At 37.2% G+C, this 14,530-nt stretch overlaps 1 long non-coding RNA gene across 2 annotated transcripts in view; it reads left to right on the top strand.

Annotated features, from left to right (window-relative positions):
- The window catches only part of LOC130867281 (uncharacterized), a 99,582-nt gene that overhangs the window by 28,190 nt on the left and 56,862 nt on the right, over positions 1-14,530 (top strand). For both annotated transcript variants that reach the window (XR_009056452.1, XR_009056451.1), the window contains one exon: positions 9,899-10,076. This is a non-coding gene — a long non-coding RNA (uncharacterized LOC130867281). The remainder of the gene's footprint in view (positions 1-9,898; positions 10,077-14,530) is intronic.

Here is a 14,530-nt window from a genome sequence, read left to right as displayed (position 1 = left end):
GCATATGCCTGAAATCTTAACACTTGTAAGACAAGGCAAGAGGACAGTGCCACATCTCAAAAGCACCCACAGTGTGTGCATATATGTTTAGATATAGGAGGAGACCGCTTGTTTGTTTCGTGGCTGCCCAGAAACTGAAATAATCACACAGAAATTATATTATTTAAATCACTGCTTGATCTATTAGCTCTAGCTTCTTATTGGCTAATTCTTTCATATTAATTTAACCCGTTTCTATTAATCTGTGTTACCACGTGGCTGTGGCTTACTGGGTAAAGTTTCGGCATGTCTCCAGTGGGGCTACATGGCTTCTCTCTGACTCTGCCTTCTTTCTACCTTGCTATAGGCCAAGCCAGTTTTTTTATCCATTAACCAATAAAAGCAACACATAGACAGAAGGACCTCCCTCACCAGTTAGATATACAAGGAAAGTAATTTATTATTTCATTTGTCAAAATCTTTCAATAACTCTATGCCTTCCAGTCCTAAGCACTTTTTATTTATTCATCAAATGTAATAAATACAATTTATTAAATCTCTGCCTTAATGGATTAATTGACTCATTGATAAAACTAAGACATTATATTGAATTAATTAGTTATGAGGCAGAATCAAGCTGTTATTAAACTGAATTATGTATTTGAATGAAGTCATCAATTGAACTGATAACAGAATGGTTTTTTTAGACCAAAGTGACCTAGAATGTGTACTTGGACACAAAAAGACTTGGATGTTTTTATGAGTGGATCAGTTCTTTGCTAGAGACAACTAACTCATTAAAATAGTTTATTTAATAGTTCATTTTGAAAATCCCTTAAAGAACTGGACATTTTAAATCTGCTTTGAGTACAGGAGTTTTAAAGAAATATTTCTGAATTAAGAGTCTGCTTGGGAAGTTTGGTGTTTAAAGACACCCCAAAGTCCCTACTAGTCCTCACTTTATGTACAGGCCCATTGGTCTGGTGAACTAGAGGCGCACACTTCACTTTTCTTTTGTGAGAGTGCAGTTTTCCAAAAGCAACAGCAACTCTCTGTTGGGCACTGGTTCATTTCTGGAACCAGATGAAAAGGCTAAAATTAGTTATTGGGAATTGTGTGTGATCTACAGAAGTGACTAAAATAGCTCATTTTAAAAGTAACATCAGAAATAAATGTGTTGGGGGAGGGTAGAGTGTTGGCAGAGGCTGCTTGTTCATTCCCAGCTGCCCTTACTCGAAATAATCACACAGAAACTATATTATCTGCCATCTTGTTTGGCCAACAGCTTAAGCATATTTCTAGATAGCTCTTATATCCTAAACTAACCTAGCTCCATTAATCTCTGCATCACCACAAGGTTGTGGCCTACTGGCAAATTTCTAGTGTGCTCTAGCAGAGGAGTCTGTCTCCTGTGGCAGCAACATGGCTTCTATCTGACTCTGCCTTCTTTCTCCCAGCATTCATTTTAGTTTTCCCTGTCTAACTCTATTCTGCCCTATCACAGGCCAAAGCAGCTTTTTTATTCATTGACCAATAAAAGTAACACATATACAGCATGATTTCTCACATCAGTAGAGAAAAACACACATACTAAAAATACACTTAGAACTCTCTGCAAGTGTCATAAATTCAACTTTAACAGATTGATAGAAGCTAAAATAATGCTATTCCATCTGTCATTAGAATGGGTCTCTCTTATAGAGATGAGGCAATCTGAGCTCAGTCAATCAAATGACCTTTCATCTTCAGATCAATTTTTTGGCACAAAGGTATTTGATATAGTCCTGTCCTCTCCATTTTGAAGTCTGTCCACTAGCAGTTAATATAAGACTCAAATTCCTTTTGTCCTTTAGTCACCTTTAACTCATACGCTACCTTGAAGCTCCACCTTTCACATTCCCTTTTGCATTGAGACCTGATAAAAATTTTCCATCTGTGTGAGTCTGTGACTTTAAGATAAACAAAGACCTCTGATTCCCTGTACACTGAGAATTTGTGTGTAAAATTAAACATATTTTCTTTGAGTACCACTCCCCCTGCCCATTCTTTTATTTCAATTCTGAGTCAAAATCTCTATGCTATCCTCTGAAGAGGTTTGGGAAACTCATGGTACATAGTCATAGCTGAACTAGCTTAAAAAGGCTTGTAGGCAGAGATTGTTTGTTCATTTCCTGGCCACACAGACCCATATAATCACACAGAAACAATATTAATTATGATATTGTTTGGCCAATAGCTTAAGTATAATTCTAGCTAGCTCTTACATATTAAATTAACACATTTCTATTATTCTGTGCATTACCATAAGGCTTGTAATTTACCAGCAAGATTCTAGGGTGTATCTGTTTCCTTTGGCACCCACATGGCATCTCCCTGACTTCCCCTACTTTCTCCCAGCATTCAGTTTAATTTTCCCACCTACCTCTATTCTGCCCTGCCACAGGCAAAGCAGCTTCTCCAGTGATAATAAAACATATGTACAGCATATAGAGGGGAATCCCACATCTGGGGCTGGTTTACTTTTATTTACAATTCTAAGACAACAACAAATGTGAAAAGTATAGAGCAGTCCCTACTGCCATCTTTCATTCCCTGGAGCTCTTGCTGAGTCAAGAAGGCTTTGGTGACTGGTTTTCTCAATAAACAGAAAAACTCAGTAGGTAGGAATTTATTGGGTAAGAGTTTTGTGGAATCCTTTATATCACATTGTGTGTGTGTCCAAATTAGTGAAAATATACTTAATCTTGAAGACCAGATGGTATACCTGAGGTGTTGGAATGCTCTGAATCATTGGCCATATATGTTATTTTGGAGCTGAGAATAAAATTTAGAGGCAATTCTATCTCTGAGCATGCTGTGGTTCACTTCTTGAGGTTTGAGCAGCAGCCACAAAGCATGTACAGCTGATGTCTGTATTTAATAAATGACTTGACAGTCACTACCACAATCAAATATTAGATAACTGGAAGTGTTAGTTGGCATCAAAGTGTTTATAGTGCACTATGGCAATGTTTTAAATACTTCATATAAAATTTCTCATTTACTCTTTATGGAACCTAAAAAAGTACAAATATTAACTCCACATCAAAGATGAAGAAAGTGATAAAAATAGTTCCTGATCAGGTGACTGATCCAGGATTAAAATCCAAGCAGTCTGCCTCTATACTCAGCTCATAATAATTACCATTATAACCCTGAGTCTGCCTTTATAAAATTACTTTCTTTGCTCAACCCAATATTTATACCTGAGACTACTTATTTGTATCAACTTAGTCCAGGGTGTATAATAACTCAGGAATTATGTAATGCATAATGATATTTTTCTAAGTGAGAAGACATGCATGCAGATAAATTATGGTGTCAGATAGATAGGACTGGAAGATGAGTTTAATAGATTCATACAGAAATATATGTAATTATTTGACAATCTTTACAAGGTCTGTGAGGCAAAATGAAATGAAAGAGATTCTGAGGAAAATTGAATATGCCATTAGAAGATACTACTACATATTTAGTAGTAACTGTGATACACTGTTTTAAGAATTGGTTTCATACAGACAAACAGGATGGAATTTTTACCATCGAGGAACTTGTAATGCGTATGGATAATAAACCATGATTACAGTAGTATGATCCCTCCTATGGAGAGAAATAGGCATAGAGCTCATTATAGATTTTCTCGGTATCATTCATAACAAGTTTATGTTCTTATCCCAGAGGCAATACAGAACCATTTAACTAATGTAGTAATCTTACTATATGTTCAGGAAAAGTTCACTCTAAGTAGAGAGAGCAGATTGAAGAAAAATGAGATAATATGCTTCCAACTTTGAACCTTTCCTGATTTTTTATTAGATAATCTTTGATACTCTCATTTATTAGTATCTTGACCTATCCAAAAATATCTATGTGTCTACTATCTTTGCTCTATGTAACAAATAAAAGAACTACCCTCAGAGACTTCACAACTTAGCTGGGGAAACATTCATTACAAACACATAGATAGCAATACAGTCATCAGTGTGTTTTCTTTGTCAAGTTTATCCTGTTGGAATGTAAGCCTTTCTTAAGAACATACAAATGTGTCTTATTTGCCTGTATTCCTAGAAGAAACTGAAAATAGACAGTAAGCTCAATAAGAAGGTTTGTTGTTGTTATTCACTATGTAGTATTTCCATTGACAATGAGTCCCATACTGGCAGTTCAGGACTTAGGACTTAAATTTGTTCCCACTTCCTCCTTATTTCAGATAATGTTTTGACCCCTTGGTAAATTAACTGTTTCAAATTGTGCTAAACTACTTTTATGGCTCGCTCTTTTCTTCTTAACATAATATACAGAGTGGTTGTAAATAATCAGTCACATATTGAGTAAGACCCTATTTCTGATGCCCAGATCTGTGACCTTATGCCTCTGGCTTTGAAAGCCTTGCTAGATAGGTTTCACACTACATAATTCAGAGTCCTTAGGAGTTTTAAAGGCTGGTAAGAGTCAAGCTCATCTATTTTCTAATATCAAGTTGATATTCAGTAGAGGGATTTCAGCTGGACACAGAGAACTGAACTCCCCATCTAGACTTAGTAATAGCCCTTTGGGAAGGCTTTGGAGGACTCCTCAAAGAAACCTGTTCAAAGGCTTCCCTGGAAGCCTTTCAATCGTGCTCAGTACTGGAAAAGGCTGCTGGTTATGGACAACTGCTTTCATTTTGCCCTGGTTCAAAGGTGTTCACCACAGGCCTGAAACTTGTGACTCCAACTTGCCTTTAATTTATAGCCAAGTGGTGGTTGTTAACCCTAAGTAGTTTTTCAGACTTTTAGATGCAAAGGTTGCATCATATCCCAAGATTTCATGCAAGAGGATAAAGATAGTTAAAATACAGGGGGTGAACATATATGGAGAACGAGTATTTTTAATTGAAAGAATTATTTGCAGCCCTTTGCTATCTGGGGAATCTCAAGTTATCAAGTTGTAATTGGCCTTTTCTAAACTGATGTATTGTCTGTTAGGGGAGAAGTAGTTCCAACCTCTCATGCATAATTAATTACAAAAAGGAGCTTAGTAGGTCTATCTGAGAAGGAGGGGAGAGAGATAGATGGAGGGTGATAAGGAAAGGGATGAAGAAAGAAAGAAAATTTTTCTGTAGCTTAATAAGTAAAGGAAGTGAAACCAATTCTGAAGAAGTCTAACACGAATGTTGGACTTAGATTATGCTAAGCAAATAACAAAATCTCGTTGCCATTTTAGAAACTATTCTTAAATTCTATCTTGTTGCCTGAGTAAAAATTTGATTCTGATAGTCATTCTAGTTCCAGGTGACTGATTCTAAACTCAGAAGGTGGGAGGGAAGGGAGATGAAGCAAGATGTTGGTTTTGACAGCAGTTCAGGCCCGATTCAAGCTGTCTTCATCTCTGCCCAGCTATCTAAAGCAGAAGATCCATTTCATTGTCCTTTATTTGATCCCCGTAGCTCTGAAATGGCAGCATGTGCTGAAGCTGGCATGAGAAGAGAATCTTAGAGGTTGTACCAAACGTACTTTTACAACCACAGCATGCTATTTGCCCTGTTGTAAATAGTCAATATTTTTTAAAAGTACCCAATGGAAACTACTAAGAATATTACACAAAAACAACATTGTAAGACTCGAGCAATTTTGCAACTCAGAGAAATCCTTGACATTTTTTATCTGTTTTGCAAGTACATGGACCACTTTTCTTCGTGGTGTTTCAAATTTACTATAGTGATATACATGGCCATTTCATATGTTCGAGAGTACTCAGCAGACAGCCATTTTACAGTGGAGAATCCATGACAACTTGAATGTTGTCTAGAGGATTCTGTAGGATTAGCATTCCTGGATATAGGTAGTAGTACCTTGTTTCAAAATAGGAAGCCTGTGAGAACATTTTGGCCCAGAAAATTCTAGAACTTTGAGAAGCTGAAGCAAAATTTCAAAGGAAGGATACATGGTGGGTAATTTTTCTGGGAAACAAAAATCCAGTTGTTTAGTGTATATATAAGTGTATGCCTGTTTGCATATCTATTCTACACAACAGTAAAGCATGTTCTTAAGACATTTAGATTAGATCATGAGACTCTGAAGTTGAGTATCAAGTTTATCTACCTTCTTAACCCCATGTTTGAATTACAACTGTAATATCCTTTCCTTATAGTGATCTAGTTCCAGGGACACAATTAAAAGTCATTCCATTTTTAAACTTTTTTTTGAGAAAGTATGGTGTTGGGGCTGGAGAGATGGCTCAGCAGTTAAGAGTACTGGCTGTTCTTCCAGAAGACCTGGGTTCAATTCCCAGCATCCACATGGCAGCTTACAACTGTCTGTAATTCCAGTTCCCAGGTACCAGACATCCTCATACAGATATATACATGGGGGCAAAACACCAGTGTACATAAATAAATTTTTTTTAGAAAGAGAAAATATGGTGTTGCTTAAATAATGTAGTCTTTTAAAGTTAGATAGAGATGAATTTGTGTCCAGGATCCACGCTTCACTGGATGGAAGCTGGTTTCTCTCTTAGGACTTCAGTTAGCCTGTTCCCTCACACATGCCTTTAAGTGGGCCCATAGAAAGACTCAAAATCTTATAAAAAAATCTTTTTTGAAATTATGTCTTTTTTATACTTGAAGAGAAGGTATATTGAATGCTTTTTGTGTTTGCACTTACTTGGATTAAAAAGATAAAGCAAGTAGGCAAAACATGTACTGTAGATATTTCTCTAAAGTCTGTGTTCTCCTCTTAATAAAGAACAACCAAGATCTTTCTATGTTTAATTTCCATAGTTAATGTGCTATAGGCCTAGTAATGAATATTTTGAATTTCATAGTACATATAATGCTCCAAGTATTATCCTGAATTTAAAATTAAGACCTAATACTGAGCACTAGCAGAGAGCACTGCTTAACTATTGTGTGTTATTAAAGTACTGCTTAACTATTGTGTACTATTAAAGTACTGCTTAACTATTGGCGTGCTATTAAAGTACTGCTTAACTATTGTGTACTATTAATGTACTGCTTAACTATTGTGTGCTATTAAAATACTGCTTAACTATTGTGTGCTATTAAAGTACTGCTTAACTACTGTGTACTATTAAAGTACTGCTTAACTATTGTGTACTATTAAAGTACTGCTTAACTATTGTGTGCTATTAAAGTACTGCTTAACTACTGTGTACTATTAAAGTACTGCTTAACTATTGTGTACTATTAAAGTACTGCTTAACTATTGGCGTGCTATTAAAGTACAGCTTAACTATTAAAGGTTTTGCTTTAGTCATTGTTATTTAGTTAGTATCTTCAAAGCTGAGTGTACTCCCTCTATAACCATATTTAATCAGTTCTATATTTTTTGTCAATGTCTTCTAAGGTCTCAAGTCACAAAGATGTCCCAGGATAGCTGTTTTTAACAGTAGAAAGAGTGTTTTCTTATTCTGTTTCTGCAGTTTTGTTTGTGCTGTGCCCAAAACTTGGAATGCCATTTAATTTTCCTCTGATTCAATATAAATCCTATCCATTCTTCAGGGTAATATTCAGTTTCAGCTCCCATCATGAAGCCTTTCTTGGTCATTCCAAAACATGTTGCTCTTTCCAAACACATGGAATAGATCATACGAATAATAACATTTACCCCACTCATTATGAAAATCCTTTTAGAGAAATTCCCCATGTGTGGAATACCTACTATGTGTCAAATTCTATAGGTAACACAAAAATTGAATGGAGCCTTGAAATGTATACACGGGTAGAGCTAATTATTTGGACTTAAAACAAAGCCAGAGTAATCGATTAGTGTGAATGCTTTAACTGGCTTCTACCAATAGGTACATGTTTATGTGAAGTGTAAGCAGTTTTGATATATTTATTTCTTATTCTCTCATACACTAAAAAACAAAAGATTTTTTTCATTGCTATTCTCATTTTTTCTAATAGATGAACAGCAACACTGTATTAGGTGATTACCTTATAGATAGGCAAAATGAATGACAGCAGTATTATAAAAATTGAAAAGAATAATTTGGAAATATTATTCTAAGATATTTGTAGTACTTGTGACATGGTACAGTGTTCATTGAAAATAGAGTTTGACCAGTTAGGAATTGATGTTATAATGTCAACAGCAAACACTAATTGTGAGGCTGGGATGAAGCTAGTGCAATACCCTGGGTTATATCTCCAGAAGTAAGGAAAGCAGAAAAAAATAGGTTATATACTAAAAAATTCAACAAAATGGAATCATGTATTATGCTTAACTAAAGGCAGAAATGGAGTAGAAGGAAAGTGAGACCAAGAGCAAGGAAACAAATGGAATGGAGAAATAGTAAGAAATGTGGTAGATACTAATCCAACTCCATCAGTGGTGATTTCAACATCAATTGGTTTAAGTACTCCCAATTAAAAGTCAGTTGGGGACTGAAGAGATGTTCAGTGGTTAACTGCATACACTGCTCTTGGAGAGGACCCAATTTTAGTTCCCAGCACCCACATCAGGCAGCTCACAACTGCTTGTAACATCAGCTCTAGAAATGTTCAACCTCTCCAGACTCCACAGGCACCTGCCTTCATGTGCACATGGCTACACAAATACAAAAATTAATTTAATATATAATTAAAAGTAATAAAAGTAAATCTTTAAAAAATCATTGATTGTAATTATGTTTTATAAAAAACAAGACTCAAAAGTAGACAATTCTGCCATTGTGTTTCAAGATTTTTCTTAAGTGTGTTTTTTTTTTTTGAGACAGGGCTTCTCTGTAGCTTTGAAGCCTGTCCTGAAACTAGCTCTTGTAGACAAGAAGTCTATTCTTAACAGATTCAGTAGGCAGAAAATCAGCAAAAATATAGTCAAACTGAGTAGGACCACCAATCAACTAAATTTAGCTGACATTTATATCATATTTCAACAACAGTATATTTCCCTTCATACATATTATATATAAAGATGTAATAATGAATATTACTTTGTACAATTAATATATACTAATAGAAAGTTCAGACAAAAATATGAAAGAAAAAGTCATAAATGACTGGAACCTGAAAGTAAGGAGAAGGCAAAGCTATGTCTTGTGGATAATAAGGAAATGTCATAACCACAAATATACAATTCCCCAAAAGACAATCTACCAAATGCTTTAATATCTAGCCTAACTAAAAGTTTAATTTAAAAAGACTGTCTACCAAAGCTCAAAGGGAATTGATTATTTGAAAAGGCCTGTATCTACTAAGAAATTTAGTTCAAGAATTATCTTGAAAGAATCAGATCAAGGTGGATTCAGAGTGAATTTTACCAAAAGTCCCTGAAGAAGAACCTATATCAATTCTCTATAACCTTCATAAGAAAGAAAACAAAAGCAGAAGGGGTATGCCCTAATTCATTTAGTAAGATAAGATAGTATAACCGAAAAAATACAGGGCCATGGCTTAACAGTTCTAGTCTTGATCTCAGCTACTTACCGATATGTGCAAATCACGAAACCTCTCTCAGTTTCAGTCCTTATTAGTAAAGTTCAGCAAATAAGCTAGACATGGAGGTGCACACCTGTAGTCTAAGTACTCAGAAGGTGGAGAAAGGAGGGTCAGGATTTCAAGGCCAACCTAGATTACCTGATACACTCTCTCCAAAAAACTACATTGTATAATACTGTTATAGATTGGATTGTGTCCTCCTCCAAATTCATAGTTTGATGCCCTAGTTCTGATGTGACTGTATTTGGAAATAGGGGTTTTAGGGAGGTAATTAAGGTTAAATGAGATTATTTTAGTGTGAGCCTAATTAATAGAACTGCTATCTATTTAAGAAGAGAAGAGACATCAGATCTCTCTCTCCCCCTCTTCCCCTTCTCCTCTCCTTGTCCCTACCTCCCCCTTTTTCTCCCCCTTTCTTCTTTCTCTGCACAAATACAGAAGAAAGGCCATTTGAGGACACAGTGAGAAGATGATGATTATCTCCAAGCCAGGAAAAGAAGCCTCAACAGAAACCAATCCTGACAGAGAGTTTGGGTTTTCAGCCTCTACAACTGTGAGATAATGAATGTGTTGTTTACAGCACGCAATCTGTGATATCTTGTTGTGACATGCCAAGGTGACTACTAACTCTTCCTTAATATTGGAAATGTTTCTTAGAAGCAAATGATCTTTGAAAATGGTAAAGCCATCTGTATTTGATATTCTTATTTCCCCCTTTCCACCATCAAGACATTTAAAACTGGGATAGGTACTTACACTGTATGCCTGGGACTCATTTCTCTTTAGTTTTTAGCATTTGATTTCCAACATCACGGCTAAGGTCTGACAAATCCTGATTTGGCAATACACTACAGAGAGAATGTAGAGAAAGGAATTGTCCCAGATTTCAGTCCGAAGAGTATTCTAAGCTTGGGTAGTGATGATGGAGCACTCTGACCTGTGACGCACCATTGGTTTAAAGACTTTATTTTTACTATTCTTTAGATCGCAGTTTGGAACTGAGTTATAGAATAGAGTTATCTCCTTATTCTCTCCATTTGGTCTTTCTTCCCTCGCTAATTCCAAAGTATGCAAGCTATACACTTTCTAGCTTTTTTCCTTCATAGCCATTATCTAGGCACCAAAAACAGAGATGGAAAGAGACAGGTTTAATCCAAAGCACCAGTTTCCATTACCTTAAGCTGCCTCAATGATTTTTCTGATGGGATGAAATTTCTTGCACTTGGTCCCAGGCCCAAGGTATATGCAATGCTTCAATGAAATTGCTTGCGACACATTGAAGTGAGTGCCTGGGAACTATGAGTTTGTCAAATATTTTTTTTAAAGACTCAGAACTTTTAGTACAGGCACTGAACTAAGGAGGGGATAGCTTTCAAAGTTTTCACTTGCCATGGAGAGCTACCCTGCTATGGAAAGTGTTCTGTTCTGTGAAGGACACAAAGATACATATTCATAGCCTATGTCAGAGTGTGTTCCACAGGTTTCATATGAAATCCTCCACATTTTGGTGCCAACCTCCCTCTCCAGTCTAATTTCCTACTTCAGTTGAGTTCCTTATTTGTGTCTTTGCAGTTCAGTTGTTGGACCTCAGGGCTAAAAGACAAGGCTTATTTACAGGCCCTTCTTCCAGACACCCAGGAGCTCAGAGGCTCAGAGGAGTCTTTTAAAGTATCTCACGTGGTTAATGGCATTGTAGAAGCTTGCTTCACATAATAGAGAAGTTGTGCATGATGGGATTCCATTTATGTCATCCATATAGAAGGAATAAAGATCAGGGAGAAGGCTTCTGCCACACACATTACTAAGTCCTATGATAGAGCTCTCTTGTGTGGGATTTGAGCAATTCACTTCTTGGAACATACGCAGGTATAATATGACTTTTCTGCTTCACCATAGGAAAGAGTTTAGGAAACTCAAGAAATGAGATACAATCAGCACTGTATTTTCTCTCAGCAGTAAATCTTTGTTCCTGAACAAGATGTTTGGGTCTCATAACGATGTTCAGAAATGTGTGGAAAGTGCTGACAGTCCAGCACACACATATGCAAAAGTCTTACCTTTAATCATCTGGGAATAACAGGTTCCCATGTTCTACCCATTTCCCTTTATGTCCACATTGACAAGAAGATACTTGGTGTAATGGACATGTGGATGTTCCAGATGAGAAAAGAGAAAGATGTTGAGGAATGTGTGTTGAGGGCTACTGCATATCAACGGGACTTGAGATGATGGCTATTCTGACTTTGGCGCTGTGTCCTGTTGATAGTGGGTCCCATTCCTCCAGGGATTTCCAAAGCAAAAGTTATGGACAAAATGCAAAGATTAAGGGGTAGAAAGGCTGCTCACCAAATTGAAGCTTAGTGTTTGGAAAAGAATATTCATAAGGGCTCGATAAGGCACCCAAATTCTAGTCTTAGATCTGCCCTTGACTTGTGCTCTGACCTTTGGCAAGCCATTTCATAGTTTTGGATCTCAGTTTCTTTGTATCTTAAAAAAGGTGTTTGGAGGCCAGATGTGGTAATGTATACCTTTGATCCCAGCATTCAGGAGACAGGTGGATTTCTGTGAGTTGAGGCTAGTCTATGAAGTGAGTTTCAGGACAACCAGGGATACATAATAAGACCCTATCTCAAAAAATGTCAAGAATGGTTTTAGGCTGATGCTATTGCTCAGTTGGCAGAGTAGTTTCTATCACCAAAACCACCTATACAAAGCATGGTGGTACATGTCTGTCTGTGATCCTAGCTCTTGGGTGGTAGAGGAAATCTTGAATCAGAAGTTCAAAGTCACTATCAGCTATATTTTGAGTTTGTGGACAGCCTGGGATATATATATATATATGAGACTCTATCTCAGAAACAAACAAAAGATCAGTTTTATCTCTGAAGTGTCTTCATACACTGACCTTCAGTATATTTTTGGTCCCTTGAATTCTCTAGAGAAGGAGCAAGTGTCCAGATTGTTAAATCTAGACTGGAAGTTAAAGAATATGAAAAGAATAAAAGAAAAATCTTTAAAGCACAAAACCCACAACATGTATCATGTTATTGGTATTCTACTCTGTGTATTTCCCACAATAAGTATTTTGTCCTATTGTTCCCAGGGAACAATTGAAGTATCTTGGGAAACGCAATTTTCATTGTTTCAGTTGTATCTCCTAAATTGCCTCATTGAACCAGAAAAGATTTCAGCAAGTTTTTCAACAAGAACCAGTGTCAAATTTTTGTTTCAAAAAATATGGTCACCATAACTCTGTAGCACTCACCTTATCTTCCTTTCTAGGTTTTTCTCTTACATACCAAATTTTCCATCTGTGTAAGTAAGTAACGTCCAAGAAAATGGAAACTGATTAATATAATCTGTTGGGATCATCTGTTACTCACACATGACATGTGTTTGGAAATATAGAGTCAGTCATTCTTCAAGACAGATATTATATGTATTGTTATTGCTTGCAATAGATGAAGAGACAAGTTATGTTCCCCTATTGTGACATTCTAGAGATAGAGGGCAGAAGAAGCTGGGTAGCAGGGGAAATTAGCAGGAGAAGCAGAAAGGCAGAAGTTTCAAATATCCATTGTTTGCAGCCTGTGCTGATAGTGAATGGGAACCAGCATGTTTGGATTTAGGTAAAAGAACATGTAAGCTATGCCTGCCTGGACATCTGTCTCTAGTCTTGACCTCCCTCCTGGGTCATAGTTCTCAGTCTGGCACCCTAAGTGCATTTCTCTTCTCACCAAAACCTGTTCTCCCGAATTCACTGTCCCTCTTACTGGCAGTACTTTCATCTTATCGATCACTAAAAATGATAAAGATGGCATTTATATTTTTTCCCATTACCCTGATAAATCTAGTCAGTTGCTAAGTTGTGGTACTATTCCTTTACAGTTTCATCTCACAATAGGCAACCTCTTCCACATTTCACCAAAGCATCCTTTATTAGACCCTCATGACTTCTCATCTCAAATGTGTGATTAACTCTTACCCGGTTCATTTTCTCTAAACCTCAATCAATCAAAACACACAAACACAACCTTTAGCATTCCTTCCTCCGAATTGTTAGACTAAGTATATGGAGAGGTGATTTTCAGGGTACATATGCATTTTGCATTGAGAGGGAAGAATGGATTGTTTTCTCAAGAATATTTGGAGGCAATTTCAGAAGTTCATAGTGACATAAGGAAACACTTGCTCCTAGTTAAGAATTGTGTTTTTGTCTTGAAGCACTTGCACTGTATGCCGTGCCTCTGAACTTGAATGTTCAAGCAGACCCGACACCTGTAGATCTCCCTACCCACAGCTGACTGGTAATTTTTTACTTCTTTCTGTGCGCACTTAGAACTGCTGGATGCTTTCTTGTTACTTTTTACCTCCAAGCCTCATCTGATCTTTCTCACAGATGTTGGGGATTCAGGGATTCCCCATAGGTTTGAGTGTCTCCTCCTTCATTACTGGCCTTGGCCTCTTCCCACAGCCATGTTTCCATCACTCACATGGACTTGGCCACATGGCAGATTTACTGATGGGCTCTTCAGCCATCTCCCACAAACCCAGGCCAAGAGGTGACATTCAATCTATCCTCAGTGTATACCTCCATCCTGCCAAAGCTGTAAAACTGTCTGGGATTATAGTCCCTTCCAGTTATGTGCATGAGGAGGCACTTTCCAAAGACATTGATCAATTCCCTAATGATCTCATGGCACAGCAGGTAGAGACCCTGTGGTTTGCAGCAAGAAAGCCAGACCATAGCAACAAGTCCTTCAGGCTCAGTGCTCTGAAACTCTCTCGAGTCATATGACTTGAGAAGACCACTGGGTATTTTGGAACTTGTCCCAAACACAATTAAATATCCAGGCAGAAGGAGAAAGAATTGTTGGAATACAAAGGGCCCAGCTCAATGGGGGTTTTGGGGTGAGCCATCCAACTGGTACTCCCATCCCAGTCACCACAGATCTACCATCTCCTTCAGTGGGCCTGCTGGAGTCAGCCTTGTCTGCATCCAGGGGCAGCTCTAGTGGGCTTGCCCAGTATCCCAGGCATGTGCAACACTTCCACCTAACTCAAACCACA

Source organism: Chionomys nivalis, chromosome X, assembly GCF_950005125.1.
Source record: "Chionomys nivalis chromosome X, mChiNiv1.1, whole genome shotgun sequence".
Lineage (NCBI taxonomy): Eukaryota > Metazoa > Chordata > Mammalia > Rodentia > Cricetidae > Chionomys > Chionomys nivalis.
The sequence above is the reverse complement of the archived record's forward strand: the minus strand, read 5'-3'. Positions and strand labels throughout refer to the sequence as shown.